This window comes from Nycticebus coucang, chromosome 4 (genome assembly GCF_027406575.1).
Source record: "Nycticebus coucang isolate mNycCou1 chromosome 4, mNycCou1.pri, whole genome shotgun sequence".
Taxonomy (NCBI): domain Eukaryota; kingdom Metazoa; phylum Chordata; class Mammalia; order Primates; family Lorisidae; genus Nycticebus; species Nycticebus coucang.
In genome coordinates this window covers 64204528-64230212 of record NC_069783.1, presented here as the reverse complement: position 1 = coordinate 64230212, position 25685 = coordinate 64204528, and the positions used below count along the sequence as shown (strand labels likewise).

General features: G+C 44.0%; 1 non-coding gene across 1 annotated transcript; it reads left to right on the top strand.

Annotated features, from left to right (window-relative positions):
* Positions 1–978: 978 nt before the first annotated feature.
* Positions 979–1082, top strand: LOC128585295 (small nucleolar RNA U13). Its single transcript, XR_008380010.1, has one exon. It is a non-coding gene; the product is annotated as a small nucleolar RNA U13 (small nucleolar RNA).
* The last annotated feature ends 24603 nt before the right edge of the window (positions 1083–25685 follow it).

The following is a 25685-nucleotide window of genomic DNA, read 5'->3' as shown; positions in this document are numbered from 1 at the left end:
ATAGAGAGTAAAAGGCAGCTGACAAAATCCCAAGGACATTTCACAGGACCCAGTTTGGAGGCTCCAGTGACAGTGCACTAACTAATTTCCAGGGTCAGTGGAGTTCACAGGGACAGTTCTGTAAAACCATTGACCTCTGCAGAGTGTCCACTGCCCTCTTTCCACTGCCTGGTTCCCATTGATCTCTGTGTGCTTAGTGCTGGTAATTGGTTGAAAAAGGAGAAAATAACTTCAAGACAGACCTTGCACTTTCAAGCCTGAGATCTGACCGTGTAATTCTCCCCTGAGCAGCAATCATGAATCTACTGTTTAACATAGTTGAACAAATGTATTTACAAAGTGCCTCAGCACAGGATACTTTAGTTAAGACCTCATTGGAAAACTAACATGTAAACTCCTTATCACCTCCTAAGTGGATGATCAACTTTAAATCAGGGATATAGAGAATTGAGAACTATGCAAATAATAATCAGTGCTAGCTTAAGGATTTCAGAGGTTCTTTTACACAGCCAAATAAAGACAAAAATGCTCGTGAAAGCTCTGAAAGAAATTATTTGGTAAGCAAAGCTACAGAGTATTTAGAAATAGTCTTTTATGCCATATTCAGACCTTTGCAGAGATCTGATATCCTCTTTAAAAAAACTAAAGACTCTACAGACACAATATCAAAGACCAGAACCATAAAGGATAAAATTGATAGGCATGACCAGATAAAAATTCTTTTAATTTTCTGGTCAAAAATATTAAATATTAAAATATAATCCACAAATGAGAGAAATAATTGCAACATTTGACAAGAAATAGGTTTATGTCCTTACCAAAGTCTTCTTCACACAATAAGGAAAAGCCTTACCACCAGAAAAGGAAGAAAATGAGACCAAAGGAGGAAAATGAATGGTAAGTATATGAATTTATAAATAACATTCAACTTTATTAATCAAGAAACACAAGTGAAAAAATATTTTTTCAATCAGATAAGACTTTTTTCAGTTCATAAGTATAAGGACTGGGTTTTCAGGCTCGTGTGTGACATATGCCTCCTTCAAACCTTGTCGTGATCCTGGCACATTACCTATCTGACCTGGGGGAGAAAAAGAATATTACAGGAATGAATGGGGCAAAGACATAAACAGCATTTATAATAGTGAAAAATGAGAAAATACGTAAATATTCAAAACTAGGAAATTATTTAATACATTATGATAAGCCAAGCTTATGGAATACCTGTAACTACTTAGAAAAATGTGGTATAACACAAGCTAGAGAAATATCAGGATATTCTGTTAGAGAAGAAAAGGAGTTACAAACAGGATATGCAGAATGATCCCATTGTGTGAGATAGACACGTAAGATAGATTCGAGAGACAGATGATAGATGCGAGAGAAAGAGCCGGGAGACGCCACATCCTGCAGGGAGAGAAGACGCCACCATCGCTGGTTTCCTTGAAGACTCTCCTGGTCTCGCTCCACATTCTTGATCTCAGAGAGGAGGAATGACTTACCTGACTGCCAAATCTGGGAAGAATAAACAAGGCTTCCTGGGCACACTCTTCCCTCCTCCCTCCTTGGAGTGACCTGGCTGTGGGGAGCACATGGTCCCCGTTTTTCCTCTGGGTCAGGACCCTCACCACATCCAGCAGCCCCATGCCTGGCAGGCCATGGCTGTCTAATTCTGGATGTCAGTCTGTAGTTCCATGTGGCTCTCACACTAAATTACACCTCCAAGTTTCCTTTTTTCCGTAATAAAGAAGATGGCCTGGCCTCTATTTGTATTCTTGGCCATATTTCTCTGTTTGGGACCCAAGTGGGGAAGTAGGGTGAAATTTACTGTGTCTCCCCAGAAATCCCAAAGTCTATCAGTCAGGGCTCGGGGTGAAGAGCAGTAAACCCTTACTTGGTGAACTGAGACAAAGAATTTACTAAGGGAGTAGAGGCTGAGCCTGTGCTCCGATAAGCACAGCACTTTGGGAGGCCACACTCAGGAATCACTTGAGCCCAGGGGTTCGTGACCAGCCCAAGCAACACAGCAAGACCCTCCTCCACAAAAACTTATTCGGGGGCAGTGTCCGTACCCACAGTCCCAATCACACTGGGTGGGTAAGTGAAAACCAGGGGAGTGGGTAAGTGCCTTTCCCTCTTTTCTGGTGAAGAGAATTCCACGCCACACGGGGCTCTTGAGGGGTCAACCAGTTGCCTGCAACTATGGTCAAATCAATACACACACTTCTTTTGAGGGTCCCCTGCCCTGCCTCAGGTCCCTGCCCCTCACTCCAGCTCTTTCTCAGGATCTGCTTTCTGGCAAACCCAGACCAAGCTCAGAATATCTCTTGGTAGCTCCTTACTTTGATTGGTGCTTCTTTTTCTCCCTTTCCCTTATCTCTATGTTCTACTTATTTTCACAATGAACACATCCTAATCCCATGATTTTTAAGTCTCCCTGCCGCCCCCCGCCCCTCAAGCCTCTCATCACATTTGCATAACCTTCATTATGAAAGTAACATGGAATTAAGGTTGGAGGAAACCATGGGGATGTGACAATAAAGATTGCTTAAAAAAAAAAAATCCAACTCTGGGTCCTCCCAGGAAGCAGGGAGCAGATAGGAGGGGAGAGGGAGATGAGTTATTCATCCCGGTTATTTCTGGATGTTTTACACCAGCTGTGAGGCTGGTTTCTCAGAAAAGGGAGACTCCTACAGTGGAAGAAAAGGAGGGAGGCAGAGAGGAAGGGAGGGAGGGAGGGAGGAGGGAGGGCACCAGGCCTTTCTTAGTTCTCCCTGGACGCCTGAGATGAGGAGAAAGAGGGCGGCACCTTCTGTCTCCTTCTGTCAGTAGAGGTGTAAACTGGCTGGCAGGCCCAGGTGAAAGGCAGACTCAAAGGAGGAGGAGGCCGGAGGAGGACAAAGCAGGTGTGAAGGCCCCTCACAGAGCTGGGGCGAGCCATTTGCCTGTGGCTCAGCCCAGAAGGTACTGAGCTACACCCTCCTGTGTGCAGGGGCAAGAACACGCCTCAGGGTGTCTGGTAATTAAAAAGCTCTGCTGAAGAGAGGGGAAAGCCCATCCCAAGTGTTTCAGCGCCTGCCTGCTGCCTGAGACCAGAGCAGGAGATCCTGGATCTGGACATCTACCCTTCCTCCCAAGGCCTGAGACCAGAGCAGGAGAGCCTGGATCTGGACATCTACCCTTCCTCCCAAGGCAGCGTGGCTGGGAGACAGAGCACACCCATGCCAGGGCTGGGCCAGAGGAGCAGGCAGCATGGAGAGCCAATGGGGTGTCCCACAATTGGATGACAAGATCACATCTGAAACAAGCAGGTGAAATCTCATAAATCAGCACAAAATGATGAGAGAAGCTACCAGAGCCCTGGCTCCTAAACCGAATCACATCTCTTAAGGCATAACTCACATGAATAGCTTTTTTTTTAATTCTCACTAATTAATTTTTATTATGATTTTTAAAAAAGACGCCACACCTCTAATCCTAGCACTGTGGGAAACTAAGGCTTGAGCTCAGGAGTTTGAGGACAGCCTGAGCAAGAGTGAGACCGCCATCAATACTAAAAATAGGAAAATTAACCAGGCAGGGTGGCAGGCACCTGTAGTCCCAGCTACGTGGGAGGCTGAGGCAGGAAGATCGCTTGAGCTTAGGAGTTGAAGTTTGCTGTGAGGTATGATGCCACAGTATTTTACCTAGGGTGACGGAGTGAGACCCTGTCTCAAAAAAAAAAAAAATTACTATCTTACCCATTTTTAAGTGTGCAGGACATCAGTATTAACCATAAGCACACTGTTATGCAACAGATCTCAATGATTTTTTCAACTTGAAAAACTGGAACTTGACATCTGTAGAAAACATCTCCTCTTTTCCTCCTCCTCACAGCCCCTGGCAACTACCATTCTACTTTCTGTGTCTCAAATTTGGCTACTTTACACACCACATATAAGTGGAATCATGCAGTGTCCGTGTAGCTGTGACTGGCTTGTCTCCCTTAGCACAAAGTTCTCCAGGTTCACCTGCTGTAGCAAGCAACAGAATTTCCTTTTTGAAGGCTAAATAGTATTCTATTGTAAGAATAATGACTTTGCTACACCATTTTAGTGGTGAAGGATGAAAGGATTAGAACTGTGACAATCCAACTATGTATTTCCCACCCACAGAAAAAGAGACATTGCCTCTGGCTAGCTCAGATCCCTAAGTTGCGGGTCATTCATTTGTGATAGATTCATCTACATATTGAATACATACCAGTCTTGTCCCAGTGACCCAGATGCATGAAAGAAAATAGACTGAGTCCCTGCCTTCACTGTACTTCCGGCCCAGTGGGGGCCAAACACACATTAATGAGCCCCCAAATGTCCAGCCAAAAGCCACAGAAAGAAGTATACAGAGTGTGGAGGGGAGACAAGGAGAAAACCACCCCTGGGTCTGTGGGGTGGGATTCCCCAGGCAATGAGCAAGGGACAAGCGTTGGAAGGGGAGCCACTGTGCGTACAAAACTCCAGAAGAGCCAAGAGAACAAGCCCTGTTGAGGTAACAGGAAGGACACAGTACCACCTACAAGGTATCCTTGCCAGAAGAAGAACCTGAATCCAATCAGATCTCTAGGTCAGAGTTTCTCAACCTCAGCAATACAGACATTTGGATCAGATCATTCTTTGTTGCAGGGGAGCAGGTTCTCTCTTGCATATTGTAGGGTGCTTAGAAGCATCCTTGGCCTCTATCCACTAGATGCCAGTAGTACTTACCCAAGGGTCACAACCAAAAATGCCTCCAGATATTCCTGTATCTTCTTTCAGGAGCAAAATTGCCACTCTGCCTCACTCCCATCCTCCCACTAAAAACCACTATTGTACCTGAAAAGATTAGAGCAGAGGTGTCCAACCTGTGCCCACAGACCACATGCTGATTTTTTTTATTTTTTTTTTTTTATTTTTTTGCTTATCTGTGGGGTAGGATGTCACAAAAAGTATACATGGACCTTTTTTGGGCAAATCCATTTTTGTTAGTGTTTGTTTATTTAATGTGTGACCCAAGACAACTCCTTCTTCTCATGTGCAGCAGAGAAAAAAAAAAAGTTAGACACCCTTCATTTAGGGGTGGTAAGGGCTTCAGGACTCGTTTAATAAGGGTTCTGACTCTGTTTCTCTGCATTTTTTTTAGCAGTTGCCCTCTCTCAGGTGTCAGGATCATCCCAAATCTGGCTTTGTTCAAGGTATCAAAGTAGCTGCTGCAGCTCCGGACCTCACAGCCACGTACATTGACCATAAAAACAGAGTTTCTCCCTGACATCCACCTCCATGAGCAATGGCCTGACTTCATTCCAATCGAGCTAACTTAAATCCTGTCTTTTTTTTCTAACCTAATCAATCACTCTTGTCAGGGAAAACACACAAATTGGCTTGGGCTCCCATTAGGTGTCTATCCCTCAATAAATACATTCATTTTATTTTTAAAATATTGAATGCTTATTATTACAGCCATCTGTGTATCCTTACAGCATATTCCTATTTTAAGTTGGTTCGAAGAGGGTTATATTACTTGCCATTAACAAAAAGGACAGGATTGCACTATGTTGCTCAGGCTGGTCTCAAACTCTTGGCCTCAAATGATCCCCCCACCTCAGCCTTCCATGGTGCTAGGATTACAGATATAAGCCACCATGCCTTGCCCATATTTTTACTCATTAGGATCCAGTCACTAAATCCAGCCCACACTTAGAGGGAAGTTAGGCATCATCTTTAAGGGAGAAATATTAATTGGAAACATATATTTTTATTATGAACATATTTTAAACCACAATAATCCCACATCTTCCATTCTTTCCCAAGAAAGCATTCCCTCCATCTGATCCTCAGGACATGCTCACACATGCCTGTGCCCTACAAAATTGGGGTGTGGGGACCCACTCACTTGGGCACTACCCAAAGCCAGACATCATTCTTTGGCCCCCTAGGTTTCCAGGTAGGAGTCCACACTCTAACGTAAGACAGCATTCACACTGTGTCCCCCCACCCCGGCCTCCCCGGAAAGCATTTTTCAAAGTTCTAATGGGCTCAAGCTTGGGGTTAGAAGTAAGCATGTCCCACCTCTCACTGCACAGGAAAGTTGGGGGGCTTAGAGCACAGCAATAACTCTTTCCAAAGAAATCTCTTCAAGTCTTGTCCTTTTTGTTTCTCTTTTCTCTGGTTATTTTTTTAAGCATGTCTGAAGGTCAAGGAGTAAGTCCCCAGAGATGTCCTTTGGAAGTCTGCAAATGAGAATTGTCTTTCACTCACTTTGCCAGGAAAAGTCTCATTCTAGCATCTTTTACACTAGTTTATGAAAGGATTTACTGAAGGATAAAGCACAATTGACACACCAGAAAAGGAGATTGCCTATGCACAAGTCATGTGGGCAAGATTGGCTTTTGGAGTTAAAGAAATAATAGAAAGTTAGATACTCACTATGCACCATATGCAGAAAAATTAATTCCAGATATGTTAAGCCATTATAGGAGAACTGTCCAGAAAGTATCCAGCCATTGTTAATACTATTTTTCCCATTAACATGGCTGGATAATTTCCAGATAGCCCTCATTTATTTAAAAAGAAACAACCTTAAAACTTGAGAAGTTTTAAGTAGATATTTGACTGATTTTAAAATAATAGAGAACTTTCTTAGCCTAAAGATAAAGGAAGAGCACACAGAGGAAAAGCTAAAAGATTTAACATGTCCTCATCATCATTTTTACAATGCAAGTGATGCGTCTTCATTAAATAAAAACTAGGATGTATAATTTTAAAAAATTACTTAAACCAAAACTCCACTCACTACCGAAGAGTCACTTAGAATACATTCATGTGGACTTCTCACTAAATATACCTGTATGCCCTCAGAGAGGGAATTATATGGGTTTATAACATGTCTTTTCACACAGCAAAATATCCTGAGCGCTTTTCCATGCCCACAGTAATGCAGTGAAGACTTGATAGACGTCTATAATAGTGTTATGTACTTATGTATTCATTCAGATAAAAGTCACGCAGGTACGCAATAGGCCAAGAAACATCTTCCTGTAAGATTTCATAAGTCACTTTGAATTGAACTCAGTATAACACATTCTAAACTCTGCGGTGACACTGCTGTTTTATATCATATGGAAATAATATTTCTGATTAATATTCTGAGAGTCTGCTATACTTTTTATTCATTCATTTCACAAAAGCTATTATGAGCCCACACTCTGCCCAGCATAGTTTCAGGCTCTTGGAATCCAGTTGTGAACCAGATCATGGTCCAACTCTGTAGATTTTACCTTCTTTAGAGGGAGAGGGACAGCAATTATTCGTATGGTGAGAAATTGTATTATGTATGAGCTCATATTTTTACAATCCAGAATTATTTCGATTGAGATCTGTTTTCTCCATTAAGCCGTGGTTCTCGACCTTGGCTACACTTCGGACTAATGTGGAGAGTTTTTAAAAATACTGATGTGTGGGTCTCACTCCCAGTGATTCCAACATAATTCATCTGGGGTGAAGGCTGGGCATTGTTTTTTTTTTTCAATCTCTTCAAGTGATTCTAATGTTTGGCCAGATTAAGAATTACTAAAAAGGATATATAAAAGAAACTACCACTGGATGTCGCTGTCCGCAAAGGTTTGAAAAGAAGCAGTCCTCAAGAAGTCAACGGCTAAATCCTTACATAAATAAAAAGACTTGATGTTGCCATATTTGGGATCCAAGGAAATGCCCAGTAAAAAATATTCCTCCTAGCCTGCGCAAGAAGGAGACCCTGTCTCTACTCTGAAAAAAAAAAAAAAAAGGAAAATTGGCCAGTTTCTGTGGTGGGCATCTGTAGTTCCAGCTACTCAGGAGGCTGAGGCAAGAGAATAGCTTGAACCCGGGAGTTTGAGGTTGCTGTGAGTTCTGATGACACCACTGCACTCTACCTGGGGCGATACAGTGAGACTCTGTCTCAAAAAAATATACACACACACACATATTCCTCAATTTCTCTTTGGCCTGAATGAAGCAAGTCACACAAAACCCAAATGTGTGTGTTAGCTTACTAGGGCACCTATACCAAAACATTGCAGGCTGAGCAGCTTAAATAACACAAGTCCAAGATGAAGGTGATGGCAGGGCTGTTTTCTCCCACTGCCTCACTTTTGCTTTGTAGATGGCCATCTTCTCAAGTCTTCTACATGGTTATCCCTCAATCAGTGTTGTTGGCATCTTAATCTCTTTTTATAAAGAAACCAGTTTTTGATTAGGACTCACCCTCACAACCTCACTGTAACTTAATTACGTCTTTAAAAGCCCTATCTCCGGGTGGTGCCTATGGCTCAAGGAGTAGGGCGCCAGCCCCATATGCCAGAGGTGGTGGGTTCAAACCTGGCCCTGGCCAAAAAAAACAACTGCAAAAGCCCTGTCTCCATGGCCTGCCTCGGTGGCTCATGCCTGTAATGCTAGCTTCTAGGAGGCTGAGGTGGATCAATTGCTTGAGCTCAAGAGTTTGAGACCAGCATGACCAAGAGCGAGACCCTGTTTCTACAAAAAATAGGAAATAGAAAAATTAGCTGGACATCATGCAGGTGTCTGTAGTCTCAGCTACTCAGAAGGCTGAGGCAGGAGGATCACTTGAGCTCAGGAGTTTGAGGTTTCTGTGACTAGGTTGAGGCCAAGGCACTGTAGTCTGGGCAATGGAATGAGACCCCATCTCAAAAAAAAAAAAAAAGCCCTATCTCCAAATACAGTCATCTTCGAGGTACTGGGGGAGCTAAGGCTTCAACATATGAATTGGAGGGTGGACAACACAATTCACAACGTAACACAAAGAAATAAAAGAAATGAAAAACAAAAGGAATCCAGCTGATGAATAAGTGTCCCAGCCATCCACAATTCTAAAAATTTCACAGGTGGTGACTATACAAAGAATAATTAATTTTTTCCCAAAAGTCACACCTATTATTCATTTTTAATTCAATTTTTCTAAAAAGCTTCCCCACACTTATAATTACAGTATTCATTTGCTTATTGAACCCTATTTCCTGAACCAGAACATAAACAAACAAAGCCTGAGAGATCAAGAGCAGGTTACTCGATTGTAGTGGTGATAAATCATGTCCTCATCATCATTTTTACAATGCAAGTGGTGCGTCTTCATTAAATAAAAACTAGGACGTATAATTTAAAAAATTACTTAAACCAAAACTCCACTCACTACCAAAGAGTCACTTAGAATACATTCATGAGGACTTCTCACTAAATATACCTGTATGCCCTCAAAGAGGGAATTATATGGGTTTATAACATGTCTTTTCACACAGCAAAATATCCTGAGCACTTTTCCATGCCCACAGTAATGCAGTGAAGACTTGATAGACGTCTATAATAGTGTTATATACTTATGTATTCATTCAGATAAAAGTCACGCAGGTACGCAATCAAAATTTTAAAAGATGGTGGAGAATATAAATGAAAAGGAAAACTCTCATCCTCTCTATTCCCACACCCAACTCCCGATCTCTTCATTCTAAAATAAGACATCAGATCAAGACTGTTCCAGAACTCCACAGGATACTGGATAACTCCAAAAGACATGGGCCCTGTATCCTACGGGCATGTCTCCTATGAGAGCTTGTAACCACTCTATGAACAAACTTCAGCAACCTTTTTTTTTTTTTTTGGTTGGGGCTGGGTTTGAACTCGCCACCTCCGGCATATGGGACTGGTGCCCTACCCCTTGAGCCACAGGCGCTGCCCACAGCAACTCTTTTTATAATGCTTTTTATAATCCTCTCCCTTAATTAACTACTTGACCTTTTGAGTTGTTTCCCAGAAATAGTGGGTTTTCTGCAAGACAAAGGAGTTGGGATTCTGAAGGCCCCAGGTCAGATTTCCCGAGGCCAAGATTGACCATCTCCCTCTACCTGCCCAAGACATGAGGCCCTCCTTAACAAGCCCATGCACTCCATCAATGGGAGAGACATTTGTAGTTTTAAAAATCGGCAGTCCTCACTGTCTCAATAGTTCAATCATTGTGCAGTGGGTGACTAGACCTAGACTGAAACCCCCTTGCAGTTTCGTCAACCAGCCACGTGCTGAAGAATTGCTGTTACCAAAGTTCAGTGCTTGACCCCCACAGCCAAAGCAAGATCTAGGGTGAGTGATTTGAGGAAATGGAAAGAGAAGTTTATTAATTTATAGGCAAATGAGGAGAATGGCAGACTCTAATCTTAAAGAACCATCGTCCCCCATATAAGGAGAAATACAGAGCTTTTAAAGAGAGTTTCCAGCTTCAGACTATTGTTATCTAACTATGGTTGGTGGTCCTAGTTGGCCTTATCTTGGGTGAAGATGATCCCATGACCTTTTTTTCCTGGATGATTCCCTTGAGCCATCTCCTGCGGTTTAAGATATTAGAAAACACCTTGGTGTGTGTCACACTTTATGGGGGCAAGACATGATTGCAAGAGGGACTTTACCTAACAATTGCAATCAGTGTAATCTGGCTTATTGTACTCTCAATGAATCCCCAACAATAAAAAAAAAAAAAAGACATTAGAAAACAAAGAACAAAGAACACTCTTCTGCCCCTCTGATTACTGGCCTCAGGAGGGAATGCAGGTTTTAATTAGCAAAGAGTGGGGTCAGGGGTGTTAAAGGAACAACTTAAAATACATTTTGCCCTTTTTCAGGCCTTTACCTCTGTTATATAACAATTAAGAGTTTCCAGCAGGCATAGTGGCTCATGCCTGTAATCTAAGGTGGACATAAAGTTCCTGTGTAATTTAAAATAGTTTAACATAGTAAATTGCACCCTGTATAGCAATTTTGGGACACCGAAGCGGAAGGAGCACTTAAGGTTAGAAGTTCAAGACCAGGCTGAACAAAATAGCTAGAACCCCATGTCTATAAGAAACAGAAAAATTACCAAGGCATAGTGGTGCACACTGTTAGTCCCAGCTACTTGAGAGGCTGGGGCAGAAGGATCACCTAAACTCAGGAGTTTGAGATTACAGAGAGCTGTGATCATGCCACTGTTCTCATGCCCGGGCAACAAAGAAAGATCTTGTCTCCAAAAAAAGAGTTGCCAAAAGTCCCCATCGACCCCCAAAAAGGGGGAAGGATGCCTATGATTGCTTGTCAGGGTATCTGCATTTCTGCCACCAAAGTCACTCTTTAAGATCCTTTTGGAGACTCACTCTCTCCTCAGGGTAAAGTATGATGTTGCCTAGGAGGCATGACTCATAGCTAACATGCTAGCACACACTTTGTGTCTGGGAAAGCTTTCCTGTGCCTTCAACACTAAAAGGAGCCTCTAGAATCACACCATCCAATACAGTATCCACTATGTAGTAATGGCTATTCAAATCTAAACTAGCCAAAATTAGGACTTCAACAAAACAGTGAAGTCTAACACCTCATCTCTTGTACCCCTCATTATTCCTGGACAACCTCCAACCCCATCGATGGGGCTGATCGCAGCTGCCCAAAAGCACAGCAGAAAGAAACTGTGGAAGCCAGTGATCAGAGTGCAGTGCTGAGAATCGACTCAGCCTCCAGGACTCATTTTTTAAAACCTCTCGGCGGGGCCCAACACCCGTAGCACAGTGGTTATGGCGCCAGCCACATACACTGAGGGTGTCAGGTTCAAACCCAGCCCGGCCCAGCTAAACAACAATGACAACTGCAACAACAACAAGAAAAAAAAAACAGCAGAGCGTTGTGGCAGGCACCTATAGTCCCAGCTACCTAGGAGGCTGAGGCAAGAGAATAGCTTATGCCCAAGAGTTTGAGGTTGCTGTGAGCTGTGACTTCACAGCGCTCTACCAAAGGTGACATAGTGAGACTCTGTCTCAAAAAAAAAAAGAAAGAAAAACACCTCTCTGCCGTTTCTCAATTTGCACTGTTGTTGGAGATGAACCTCACTGGGAGTTTGGAGTGGTGTAGCACAATCAAAGCAGCCTAACAAGAAGGGAACTCCTGTGAGGAGAAGCGCCCACCCACAAATCCCAGACCCACTTCTCTTTTACATCCTTATCCACACAGCTTTGAAGAGCCTGAACCAAGACCCCAACAAGCTCAGGTTCCCCTTCAAGTCAGAGCTGAGAAAGCCTCAGTCCCAGACTATTGCTGCAGACACACGTCCAGACCAGCATCAAACACGCCCATCTGTTGGCAAAACAAAAAAACACCTTCCACAGGTGCCAAAATTTGTCTGCACACTCAGCCCAGGAGGGATTCTGTCAGCAGAAGTTACCTTAAGCCCTTCAGTAAGGATTTGCTCAGAAGAGAAGGCATCACACACCAAAAGCCAACCAAAATAGCTTCAGGACACCCCGAGCAAAAACTTCATTTTCAAGAGCTGCTTCTGGCAGGAATGTGTCTAAATTGCCACCAAAAAAATGCAGTGACAGTAATTCCCCACTGGTTCAAAAACACCAACAATGCAGCAAGCTAACTTGAACTTCAAGCTGTCACATGCTACAATGAGTGAGTGGACAAATTAAACACCTTTCACAAAATCTAAACCAAGCCAAACAATGTCTCTTCTAGGCAACTCACACACACATGCACACATTCACGGACCATTTTCACGGCAAATGAAATGCACCCTAGGAAAATTCCTCGGAGAAATTTTCTTCTGAGTTTCTGCAGAAGACGAGTTTCAGAAAAGCCAAGGAATCCCAGAAACAAGTTTCTCCCCTTCCTCCCTAATTTGCCTTCCCTCTTTCATGCCCACCTTTGCCCTCCCACCTGACTAATGAGCTACCTCAGAGGTGGCAGTTCCCCAAGCCTGTGACCATGGAGGAAAGAGAATGAATTGAATCTTGTGACTATCTTCCCAGAGCCCCAAGTGGGCAGGGGGAAGGGGAGCTTCCCCAAAAGTACATTGAAACCAGATCTGAGAGCCTGCCTTAGCTGCCCTCAGGCAAGGCTTAGTTTGTGAGCCTGGTCCATAGAGATGAGGAAGTCTGCCCATGGCTACCAGCTACCATCCTGGAGGAGGGAGAAAGCCTGGCAGATTCAGGCTCTTCTACACTGGTGACACTCGTTGTCCTCCAAGTACAGTGTGTGCAGGAAGCAGCAATCCAGCTTGTCCCTGGGCCTCTCAGGACAGAAAGCTGCTCCCACAGCCATTGACTTCTGTAATGATTTCTGGGCTTAAGGTCCTTCAATTATAAAGCAAACAGCCAAGAAAGGGAAAACCTACAGGTTTATCAGTTACCATCAGCCAGTAGTCATGAGGAAACAGGGAACAAGCTATGTGAGGACCAGCAGCAACTCGGAGAAAGGACAGGGTACTGGAGCAGTCAGGGGTGTCGTTTTGGCCAGGGCTGCCCCTGGATCTCCAGAGTCACCAGATTCTGCCAAGTTCTGATCAAGTTCAAATTCAGGCCACCACTATGACTCCATACACTAGTTCCCAAGGCTTCTTGGGAACATCAGCCTTCTGCTGGGCAACCAGGAGAAACAAAACGCCAAGGCGTCAGTCTGTCAGTCTGTCAGTCTGTCTGTCTGCCTCAAGAAGCCAGTTCTTGGCCTGAGCAGACCTTACTAAGGAGTCTGGAGACAGAGGCCCTCAGGTGAGCGTGCCTCACAGATGCATTTGATTTGTCTGATGTGGTATTAGTCTGGGCAGCACTTTTAAAATTTGAAATACCCTGTTTCCCCGAAAATAAGACAGTGTCTTATTTTAAGGTGTGCTCCCAAAGATGCGCTAGGTCTTATTTTCAGGGGACGTCTTATCTTTCCTGTAAGTAGATCTTATTTTTCGGACGATGTCTTATTTTCAGGGAAACAGGGTACTACATAGTTACCAACATTTAAATATCAAGACAGAGGTTTTACCTTTTAAAAAAGAAAATTCAGATCATTGCTTCTCATGAGAAATTAGCCCTCTGGCTCCACTGGGTTCACTTTCTGGCCAGAGATGAGTTGTGGCTGCCCCTTGGCAGCCGGACATGAACCAGCCATAGCCCCCATTCTGTCCCCTGTTGCTGGAGCCTCTGTCAGAGGCCATCACTTGGGCTGCAGCTGCTTTCCCAGTGCTTACTCCCAGCAGCTTCACTAGAGAGTGATCTCTCCAGCGCCAAAAGCAATGGGTTGTGGCCTTGCCCTAGTGCACTTAAGTAGAGGCTGCACACTGGGGGCATAAAGATGCTGGCCATCCCGGTGCCCTTCTGACTGGAGGGCACAGGCCTCTGGGGAGCTGTAAGAGGGGATTTATTTTACATCCTGATCTACACAGCTTTGAAGAGCCTGAATCTAAGGAACCTTGGTTACCACTACCCAGCATAAGAAAGCCACAAGGTTGGTTCGTCAATACCAACATTAGCCTTGATTTAGGCAGCAGGCCTGCACCTTCATCTCACAGGTCAGGAATAGCCAGGTACAGACCTAAGGAAGGCTGTCATGGCCAGCTCTGCTATAGGACTGCCCAATCACCCTCAGGGCACACATTCAGCTCACCAAGGCTACAGGAGAAGGAGTGTCCCCAGAGAGACAGGGGCCACAGAGGATGTTCATGGTCAGGTTCAGTAGTGTTGGGAGCTCTGGGACAGCAGACAGGTCCCCCTTAGGGCACAGGGTGTTCTCAGTCTGAAGCCCCACTTTCTCAATCAGGCCCTTGAAAAGGAGAGAATGGAATCATCAGAGGGTGTGATTATGAGAAAGGACACTGGGAAAGAGAACAGAGGTCTAAGAGAACAGGTCTAAGAGAACAGAGGTCTTCTCAAGGAGACCCCAAGGATACACCTGCAAGGTCCTCCCTGTGGTGACTCACCTCTTAGGAATTTGTAGAAACTTAACTTCCTGGAAACTAACACTTGCTTCTGCTTCTGCTTCTGCTTCTGTAAAAGCCCACAGTTCTGTAAAATCCAGAGCTGGCTTCTCCAGCTTGATTCAAACTGACTGATGAGAAAGATACCTATGGGCCAGAACTTTTTGACTGGGGATAAAAAAGAGAAGACTGAGCCAGTCGGGGAGCATGGTCATTTTGAATTCTTCTGTGCCATTGCTCAGCCAGCTGAAATTTTTAAAGCCCTTCCTCTATTCTTTTTATTTATTATTTTTTTTTTTTTCAGTTTCTGGCCAGGGCTGGGTTTGAACTTGCCACCTCCAGCATATGGGGCCAGCGCCCTACTCCTTGGGGCCATAGGCACCAGCCTAAAGCCCTTCCTCTTTTAAACATGGTATTTGGGTGCGCTTTCTCTCCATTGGGCCTAATCCTCTTGCAACATTTCTGGTTCCCTGATGGGAAGGGGAGACCACCTGAGGAGAGAACAGGCTCAGACACATCTGGTGGTTCCCACCAACCCTCTGGACACTCACGGGGTCCCTGATCAGCCTGGGTGGCATGAACTACTGAGCACTCCATGGTCTCCCTCTGTGGACACCTCAATTGGGCAGAGAAAGCACATGCTGAGAGGGTCTTCGAGGAGTCAAACACTGAGAAGAACTGGCATGCAAGAATTGGCACTGGCACTGGGAGACATCTGAGGCAAGGTAGGACTGGGCAGGGCCCACTATATTTGAGTGGAAGAGGGGTCTGATCAACCCCTGGGTGTTTGATCACCTGCAGGCAGGATTGGTGAGAGACATAAAAGAGTGTGGGTATGGTGTGACTGAGACAGACACCAAGGGTGGAATCTTCCCCTCGCATGGCCAAGGGGAGTGCTGATTCCAAACCATAGGACAGATCCTACGGCTAAGTAGCAGTTCAAGTGGGAAAACGAGGCTGCCCCAGTTAGGAAAAGGTTGGAATTGTGTACATGTGAGTGCTTAGGGACTGACCAAGATGGGTAACAATAGGTGGGGCTCTGCCCCCTCTTCACAGGGCGAGACAATTGTGTGACTGCTCCTGTCTGTATCCCTGTTTTTATCCCCATCTGTGACCCCATTTTTAACCCATCTGTGATGTATTTGTGGTTTGTCTGAGAAACACAGGGGAAGCACACCCCATTGGGAATTATGCTGAAGCATTTTAAGAAAGGGATTTTAAGAAAGGGTTTACAGGAGACTATGCAGTAACTATGTCTCTGGTTAGACTGAGAACTTTGTGTGAGCAGGAATGACTCAAATGCCTTGCTGTTCAGGTGATTGTGGTATGCTTTGAAATGAAATTAGTTGGGGTTTTTTTTGTTTTGTTTTGTTTGGTTTTGTTTTGTTTTGTTTTTTAGAGACAGAGTCTCACTTTATCACCCTCAGTAGAGTGCCATGGCATCATAGCTCACAGGAACCTCCAGCTTCTGGGCCCACGTGATTCTCTTGCCTCAGCCTCCCAATTAGCTGGGACTAGAGGCACCCGCCACAACATCTGGCTGTTTTTTTTGTTGTTGTTGTTGTTGTAGTTTGGCCAGAGCCAGGTTCAAACCTACCACCCTCGGTAAATGGGGCCAGCACACTACCCACTGAGCCACAGGTGCTGCCCTGAAATGAAATTAGTTTTAAACCTGTTATTAAAGTTCAAATGTCCAAAACTTATAAAACTGCCACCTCTCTAATATTTCTAAATTTGCTAGATTTGACTGTGAGCTTATGTTCTTGATTTTGAGCCTCTGAATTCTGAGGTCTGGAGAAGCTCTGGTGAGGCCTAAAGGACATGTTCCCCATACTTAGGCCAGCAGTTATAGGGCACAGTCTAGCCGACATGGCCCCTTCTTCCCTGCTCCAACTTTGCCCCCTGGCTATTCTGAGAAAAACTGGAAGTTCCAGTTTCCTACTTTCTGTCTCGAACTCTGCACCTAGTCAATGAATTAAGGACACAGGTCCTGTCCTTTGTGGTCATGTGAGACTTAGGAGGACAATGAAAAGACATAAGAAATGATGCCTATGTTGTGGTTTCAGAACATTTTTCAGTAACTTAAAACCTTAGAGTCATGTTATATTCCATGAAATGTCTCTCATTTGTGAAATGTAATAATTTGGTTGTTTAAATTGTTTGGGAAACAGTCTTTGTGAAAGAATAAAATTCTTGCCTATTAAACCTTCTACTTATCAGTTGAGCCAAGTGAATAGTTAACTTCATAGTAAACTGTGATCCTGTTTTCTGAAAAGTGGTTTTTTGACAGTAAGAATAATTAGACAGAAAGGAAAATGGTATTGTGTAAGAAAGAATCTTGTGTGGTAAATTTTTCCCTGAAACAGAATGACTGGCTATTTAAGAAAATGAAAGGCAGGGCAAACCAGAAGGTTTAGCATGTTTGTAAATTGTGCAGGTTAAATAAGGGTAAAAGGAAATTTGTGAAGGAATTTGCATGTGATCCAATTGACTATGTATTGCCTTTAGAATCTTTTGGCTTGTGACTCTGTTTGAACAAATGTTTTAAGCCTTTGATATTTGACAAATCTTCCAAAATCAAAACTCTAAAATTGGTCTTTTGAAAGTCTGAGAAAGATATATTAAAACTATATAGGAAATACTGTCAAATATGAAATGGTGGTTAATTTTCTGTGGTCCATATGTTCTAATATTATAAAATATTGGTCTGTCTTGATGTATGTTGTCAGTAATAATTTTAATTCATCTCAGAAAGTGTTTTTGTAATTGGCTAAATCCAAAGTTTGTCCTTCAAAGAAAGTAGTAAAAAAGATTGGCAAGTTCTCTCACATTCAAATTTCTGATGACTTTGTCGATTAAATATCATTGGACTAAAAGCAAACTTCCAGGACTTTAATTAGAAAGCTAGCATATCCATGAGTATTGCTAACCTAACTTCAAACAGATACAATATAGTTATTTGCATAAGTTCAATAAGAATCTGTTTTGTTCTATAGAACATAATGAATTACACTGATTATTTTACCAAGGCTTTGACTGGAGCACCATTTTCAGAGGTGTACAGACTGCATGAAGGAACTAAGGCTGAATTTATAAGGCCAATTAAAAAGCCTGTTGGAAAGGCTGGCCAGATACCTCATCAATAACATTTCCTGATCTGCAGTAAGTAAAGAATGTCACTTTCCGATAGGTCTGGAAATCACAATTTGCTTTGGGACCTCAAGAGAAGGGGAATTTACCCAATGCATACAGGTATCTAATAACACAGATGAAACCTGGGCTCATGAAAGGCTTTCAAGTCTAACCTGATATTCCTTATAAAAGTTCTAGCAAAGCCAATTTTAAAAGGAAAAAAAGCTTAAATGGCTAATTATTCTTGCTGCACTTTATGCAAATAATCAGACTTAGTATACTGAGAGTACAGTTTATTTTGGCAATTAAATTCATTCTCCTATAATTTGTTTTTAGTAAAGTGGGAAATTAGAGAGAGAAAAATGGTTCAAAAGAAAAACAACTGTGACCTACCTGTATTAGATTTCAGCCTTGTCTGCAATGACAGCTCATAAAATGAGACATAGCTGTTTAACTAAACCAATCTATTAAATGGGACTAGGAGACTGGCCAGAGAATTTAGAATTATATACAATACTTATATTAGCTCTGAAGCCTTAAGTCTCAACAAAGGTTGCCTGTTGGCTACACTGGAAAAATTTACAAGATATTAAACACTATCTGCTGTGTCTATATAGATACCTCAGGAAAACTGGAACCCGAATAAGTTTCCCAGTAAGTGGTGTGGTTACAACACAGCCTCATATGTAGCCCCGCCCCCAACTGATTTTCAGGAATATTTACTTGAATTGCCCAGAACTTTGGATCAGTTCTGTAGGGACTCTTAAAACTAAGTATTATCGACTCAGCACCTGTGGCTCAAGCAGCTAAGGTACCAGCCACATACACTAGAGCTGGCAGGTTCAAATCCAGCCTGGGCCTGCCAAACAACGGTGACAGCTGCAACCAAAAAATAGCCAGGCATTGTGGCAGGCACCTGTAGCTCCAGCTACTTGGGAGGCAGAGACAGGAGAATCACTTGAGCCCAGGAGTTGGAGGTTGCTGTGAGCTGTGATGCCACAGCACTCTACCAGGGTGACAGCTTGAGGCTCTGTCTCAAAAACAAACAAACAAAAAAACTAAGTATTATCTTAAGAACTGGGCTAAGACTATAAATAGGAATACTAATGTTCTCAATGTGTGAACCTTAGTCTCTAAATCCAGAACATGTAGATATTTGTAGGTGACTACTAAATGATTTCGTTCTCTTACCCTGGACCCAACTTTGACTTCGTCCTTGTCAGTGTAGGAAAGCCAGAAAGCCACAAACATATGCAAGGTGGCTGAGGTCATACAGAAGCCAGATGAAAGCCCTGGAGATTTCTATGAAAGACTGTGTGAAACATACAGACTGTTCAAACCATTTTATGAAGCCCCAAAAAGGGGATTGAAAGAGCCAATAGAGTAGGAATCAAACCAAATAAAAGCCTTTGAGAAGCTAAAGGAAGAACTGCAGATAGCCCTGGTGCTAGTCCTCCCTGACTTGGCCAAGCCTTTCAAACTGTGCATATCAGAAGGAAATAGAACTGAGAGAATGCTCACCCAAAATGTAGAATCCTGGGCAAGACCAGTTGCTTATCTCTCTAAAAAATTTAATGGGGTCTTGAAGGGATGGCATTCGTGCCTAAGAATATTTGCACCCATGATCATATTGATGTACACAGCTATGATTTAATAAAAAAAAAGAATATTTGCAGCCACTGCCATGCTGGTACAAGAGGCTGAAAAGTTGACTTTGAGTCTGGGTACCATACACAGTGGTCACTTTTAGGAATACCAAAGGGCACCATTGATAGACCAACTCATGCCTCACCAAATATCAAAGCTTACTGTGTAAAAATCTGAGGTTGGTTATAGAGGTTGTACACATGAGGCCATGCACTTAGGACAGAAGGAAAGAGAAAATTATAAAGTTTCTGAAGAGATACTTTTACATTCCCCTCTTGGTCACCCTTGCCAAGAAAGTCACCCAGCACTGTATGACATGGAACCAACACAATGCTAAACTGGGACCATCCCTGCCACCTGAAATGCAGTCCTACAAGGAAGCCCCTTTTGAAAATGTGCAAATGGACTATATTGAGTTGTCCAGATGTGAAGGAAACCAGTACTTACTAATTCTGGTCTGCATGTACTTTGGATAGGTGGAAGCCTTCCCCACCAGGTTAAAGAAGGCTCCTGTTGCCCAGACAAATCATCCCATGGTTTAGGTTGCCACTCTGGATCAGATCTGACAACAGACAGGCCTTCAAAACAGAGACAGTGCAAATGACAGCCAAAGCCTTGAATATCAGCTGGAAAATACATGTGGCTTATAGGCCTCAAAGCTCAGGCAGGGTAGAACACATGAACAGAACCATAAAAGCAGAAATAAGTAAACTTTTCCAGGAAGCAAAGCTTAATTGGGTACAGGCCTTGCCACTGGTTTTGTTCAATATTAAATGTACCCCTTCTAAGAGGACAGGGTACTCTCCTTATGAGATAATGTATAATGTATTACGGGCCTCCACCAATCCACAGTTTACTAGAGACTCTTAAAAGAACTGGGAGAGGCTAATTGAACAGGCAGTTATAAGCCCTAGGAAGAATAACAAAGAAGATCTCCACTTGCGTAATTAACCATGTTCTTTTTAGTCTTTTGTGTCTGTACACCCTTTCTCTCCAACCCATCAAGTCTAGGTCAAGGATTGGAACCCGGTCCTCCTCAAACCAAGTATAAGGGTCTGTACACCATCATCCTAACCACATCCAGCAGCCAAAATGGAAAGGATCCTCACCTGGATCCATCACAGCAGGCTAAAAAGAGCTTCACTGCCCCTGTGGGAAGCAAAGCAGATCCAGGCAACCCCTGCACAGTAATCTTAAGGTGATCAATATACCCTGCTGCAGCCACATCCGGAGAGCTGGCTGGTCAACGCATGTATATTACAACCCCATGGAGCCTCCCACCACAGTACAATTAAGGCCTGGGTAGAGGACCTGAGAGGAGTCACAGTCCCTGAAATCTGAATGCTGGTCCAGACCAGCTTCTGCTGCTGTAAAAGTCTGCGGTTCTGTAAAAGCTGGAGCCCATTTCTCCAACTTGATTCAAACTGACCAATGAGAAAGGGACCCTGGGGGTGGAACTTTTTGACTGGGGATAAAAAAGAAGAAGACTGAGCCAATTGAGGAGCAAGGCCATTTTGAATTGTTCTGTGCCATCACTCCACGGGCTGAAATAAAGCCCTTCCTCTTTAAACACGGTGTTTGGATGCTCTTTCTCTCCACTGGGCCTCATCTTCCTGCAACAACTGGGGGGTATATTAATGGGGACCACTTATGAGGGGATTGAAAGATCAGTGAAACTGTGTTCCACCTCCTTAGGAAGGACTGTAGCTCCTAAGGATCTACAGGGTTGCTCTAGTATGTGTGACTTGGGAATGCCAGTAGCATTATTACTATCTTCTAGGAAGCGTTCCTTTAAGTGTCACCCAGGCTTAGAGTAGGATGGACCTTCTGCAACCAGCTCCACAAACCCTTATGTGTGTGTGTGTTTGTTTGTTTGTTTGTTTTGTTTTGTTTCGAGACAGAGCCTCATTTTGTTGCCCTCAGTAGAGTGCTGCAGCATCATAGCTCACAGCAACCTCAAACTCCTGGGCTCAAGGGATCCCCTAGCCTCAGCCTCCTCGGTAGCTGGGACCACAGGTGCCTGCCACAACGCTCAGCTGTTTTTAGAGATTGGGGTCTCACTCTGGCTCAGGCTGATCTTGAATTCATAAGCTCAGGTGATCCACCCACCTCAGCCTCCCAAGTGCTAGGATTACAGGCATGAGCCACCACAGCCAGCCCCCATATATGTGTGTGTGTGTGTGTGTGTGTTTATTCCTTTCCCGTATCTAACAACATAATCCTTTGAGTTCTTTCCCAGAAATTATGTCCTCAAGTGGTTCTCTTGGATCTCCAAAGTGCAGAATTATAGGCCTGAGTCACCACACTGGGCCTGAAATGGTAGATCTTCAATAAGACAAAGGAGTTGAGATTCCACAGACCCCAGGGCAGACTTCCTCACACCAAGATTTAACATCCCCCACAACCTGTCCCCAGTGTGCATACCCCGTAGTGATATACACCAAGCCTGGCCCAAGGCACAGGGCCCCTCCTTTAAAAGCCCATCATATCCTTTATTCCAGGAATTCATACAGCAGGACATCTGTCATATTAAAAACTCCTCTCTTCCTTGGCAATCCTCATTGTCTCAATAAATGAATTTTTCCCCCAGGGCCTACAGGTGAGAATCAGTGGATGAATTTTCATCCATGAGCACCTAGATCTAGATGGAGACCACCTTGCTGTTTCACCAACACTTCCATAATATCTGGCGGACTTCTCTTCCATCAAAAAGAGAATGGAGGCTCAGGAGGTGAAGAAACACAGCCGGAGGTCAGAGCTAGTTCTGGCAGAGCCAGAAGTGGAACCCGGGAGTCCTGACTTCAGACTCAGCCATTCCCACTACTCTGCTCTGCAGTGGTCACCTGGAAAGGAAACAGCACTATCGTAGGCGATTTTAAATTCTTACTTGATTGAGTCCAGATTTCTTTTAAGTACAGATTTTTTTTCCTGAAACTTAAGCAGGCCAGAATCCTCCCACACAAGCTTCCTGGCTATTTCAAGGGTGCAGCAATGGCTCAGATACAAGTTAGGGATTAGATGACCAGAAGCCAAATGGGGCAAGGTATCCTTGCAGAAAAAGTCTGGCACCCAGATGCCAGCAGGGAAGTCAGAGCCACACTAGTGAAAGAAACCCAAGAGTTCTACCAGGAATCCAGGCACAGGATGAGGAAGAGGGTGGGGCAACCCAAGAGCTGAAAGTCGGGGTGAAATGGCATCAGATGAGCGGGGGATGCAAGGCTCCAGGGGGAACAATTCACATTGCAATCTAAGCACTAGAGCCCCCTGGAGCTGTGCAGCCATGCACAGGCTGTGCAACTGTACACAGCAGCATGACCAGGAGTGAGTAGACAACATGTATCAAATTTTGCTCTGGACCACAAGGATGTCTTGCCCCATGTGGCTTCTGGTCATGTTTGTGGCTCACCCATGTTGGTCAGTGGCTAAGTGGTACAGGATGCTACAAGCAGACTTTGAGATAAAGTCAGGGCAGATGCAAGGTATATATTCCTTGCTAATTTATAGGCTCACACTAATTTGTACTTTTTTTTTTTTTTTTTAGATGAAATCTTATTCCATCACCCTGGGTAGAGTGCCATGGCATCATAGCTCACAGCAACCTCAAACTCTTGGCTTCAAGAAATCCTCTTGCCTCAGCCCCCTGAGTAACAGGGACTACAGGCAAGTGCCACTACACCAGACTAGTTTTTCTATTTTAGTAGAGATGGGCTCTTGCTCAGGCTGGTTCAAACTCTTGAGCTCTTGGGCGGCGCCTGTGGCTCAGCAGGTAGGGCGCAGGTCCCATATGCCAGAGGTGGTGGGTTCAAACCCAGCCCCGGCCAAAAAAAAAAAAAAACCACAAACTCTTGAGCTCTTAAGCAATCCACCCACGTAGGCCTCCCAGAGTGATAGTATTACAAATGTGATCCACCACATCCAGCCTGATTTGTACATTTAAAAGTGTGATTATTTGAGATTTTTCATTCATAAATACGACTTGAAAAACTTAAATGCAAGACAATCCAAGAAAGAGTGTAGGGAAATACCTCTGACACATTAAAACTTTTTTTAAGTCCTAGTCTCCCCTCCTTCCTAGCTAAGCCACAGCTTAGCCCCTACTGAATTAATGCCACCCTCTCCCCAGGGGAGGAGGGACCACCACCTCATGCCCAGATAGGAAAAGTCATTGCTTGCGTTTCAACAAAGCATTTTTTAAGAGACAGTAACCTTGAAAGTCAGATTCTGTTTAAAAATAAAAAGCTTTTCTAAATTCCAAAGTTTCCTTTTTTGATATGACAAGCAAAACTTGAGATTTTTAACTTAGAATTTTGCAATAAGCCATAGGAAAAGAGGACATAAGATTTGATGTCAGGGTATAGTCCTTCTGAAACTGGAGAAAAAACTAACAGCATAAGTAGAAGGCAAAAAAAAAGTGAGGGCAAGACTAGGGTCTGGGCTTCTGAGAGAAGGAGAAAGGCAATCCTGACCATCTGGGCTTGAAAGGAATTCTTCGTCATTGGAAGGCAAGTCCAGCAGGTCCCAGATTGGTGTCCCAGGTGCAGAATGGGCCTCCAGCACTCAAGATGGCACCCACCACGGTACGGGGGCAGCAGGAGGCAAGCGTGGAGGAGATGCTTGTCCAGAGTCTACTGCTAAGCAGGACAGCCAGAGGCCCCTGAGTTTATAGACTCAGAAATGCTGAGTCAGGAGACAGATATGAAGTACAACAGTCTTCTGGTGGGAACAAGAACAGATCATGATCAGCAGCAGCAAGCACTGGTATGTTGCAGAAGAGGCCTGGACAACCACACCAAGACCCGAGGCCCCCCTGCCTCTGCCCTGGTGGCCCCCAAACAGAAGAAAAATGTAAGAGGAAGTGGGGAGAAGGCACAAAAGGAGAAAGATTTAAGCCAAATGCAACCAAGTTTTAAACCAAGAGAAGCTAAAATCAATGCAATTGGCAAGATCAAGGATTCTACCATCAGAGGAATGGGGTTGGAGAGGAAATAAAATCTGCCATAGAAAATAGTATGTTTGGCTTACTGGGGCTGTAATATGTAAACTGCAAGGCTGCCAGAGTTTCATAATAGAAATGCATGAGATAATGTGCTTGCTACAGAACATCCTTCCCAGAGGCTTTTTGGAATTGGCCCAGCTGTTAACACTCCCTTAGGTGTGAGCAAGGTTCTAGCTTGAACCACCTATCCTCGTCTAGTTATTCAATCTGGGAAGGGTGGTCACACCATCCATGCCTGGATCACTGCTGCAGAGTGAGCTGGGCATCTCCCAAAGATGAGTGTCAGAGGTGGGAGCCACACTCACTTCTGCCTGGTCCTTCCCACAGTTACTCCACAGCCACCAGACAGTGCCCTACACAGTATCCCAGTCTGGCCTCTTGCCTCCATCTCCTGGGCATTGGCTGGTACCTTAACCCAGTTACCCCAGCAGGAAGAGAGCTGGGGTGGGGACCACAGGCAGTCACCACAGTAACCCAGATAACCCACTCATCCTGGGAAAACGTAAAACAACCTCCAGACCAGAGGCATTCTAGAAAAGAGGCACCCTTGAATTTCTTTAGCAAATTTGGGTAAAATCCCCTGAGCAGTGAGTCACTCAGAAAGTATTTTGAGGATTCCCTAGAGTGTTCAGTAAATGCTCATTGATGGATGGTTGTAATGTTCTTTGAGCTTTTAAAGAGGAAATTGTCATTTCAAGATAAGCCATCTTATTTTCAATTTCTTGAGATTACTGTGTAGGGACTAGAGATTGAAATTCTTCTATGTTTCCCTCTAATTTCAAACATGTTTGCTATTCAGACTATGTGTGTGTGTGTGTGTGTGTGTGTGTGTGTGTGTGTCCTCTCTTAAGTTGCTGGGTTTATTGGTCCTGAAAAGTTTGTATTTCCTACCCTGGGTGAGCTGGTTGTGGCTCATCCCAGGAGCTGGAGGACCTCAGGCTCCTGCTCCCCAGAGAAAGGAGGTCCTCAGCAGGCAGGAGAAGCTAAGATGGCAAGAGAATCGCCTAAGCCCAGGAGTTGGAGGTTGCTATGAACTGTGACACCATGGCACTCTGCTGAGGGTGATGGAGTGAGACTCCGTCTCTAAAAAAAAAAAAAATTGCAATGATGCTCTCCCTGAGTTTCTATTTTCTAACCCAAATGC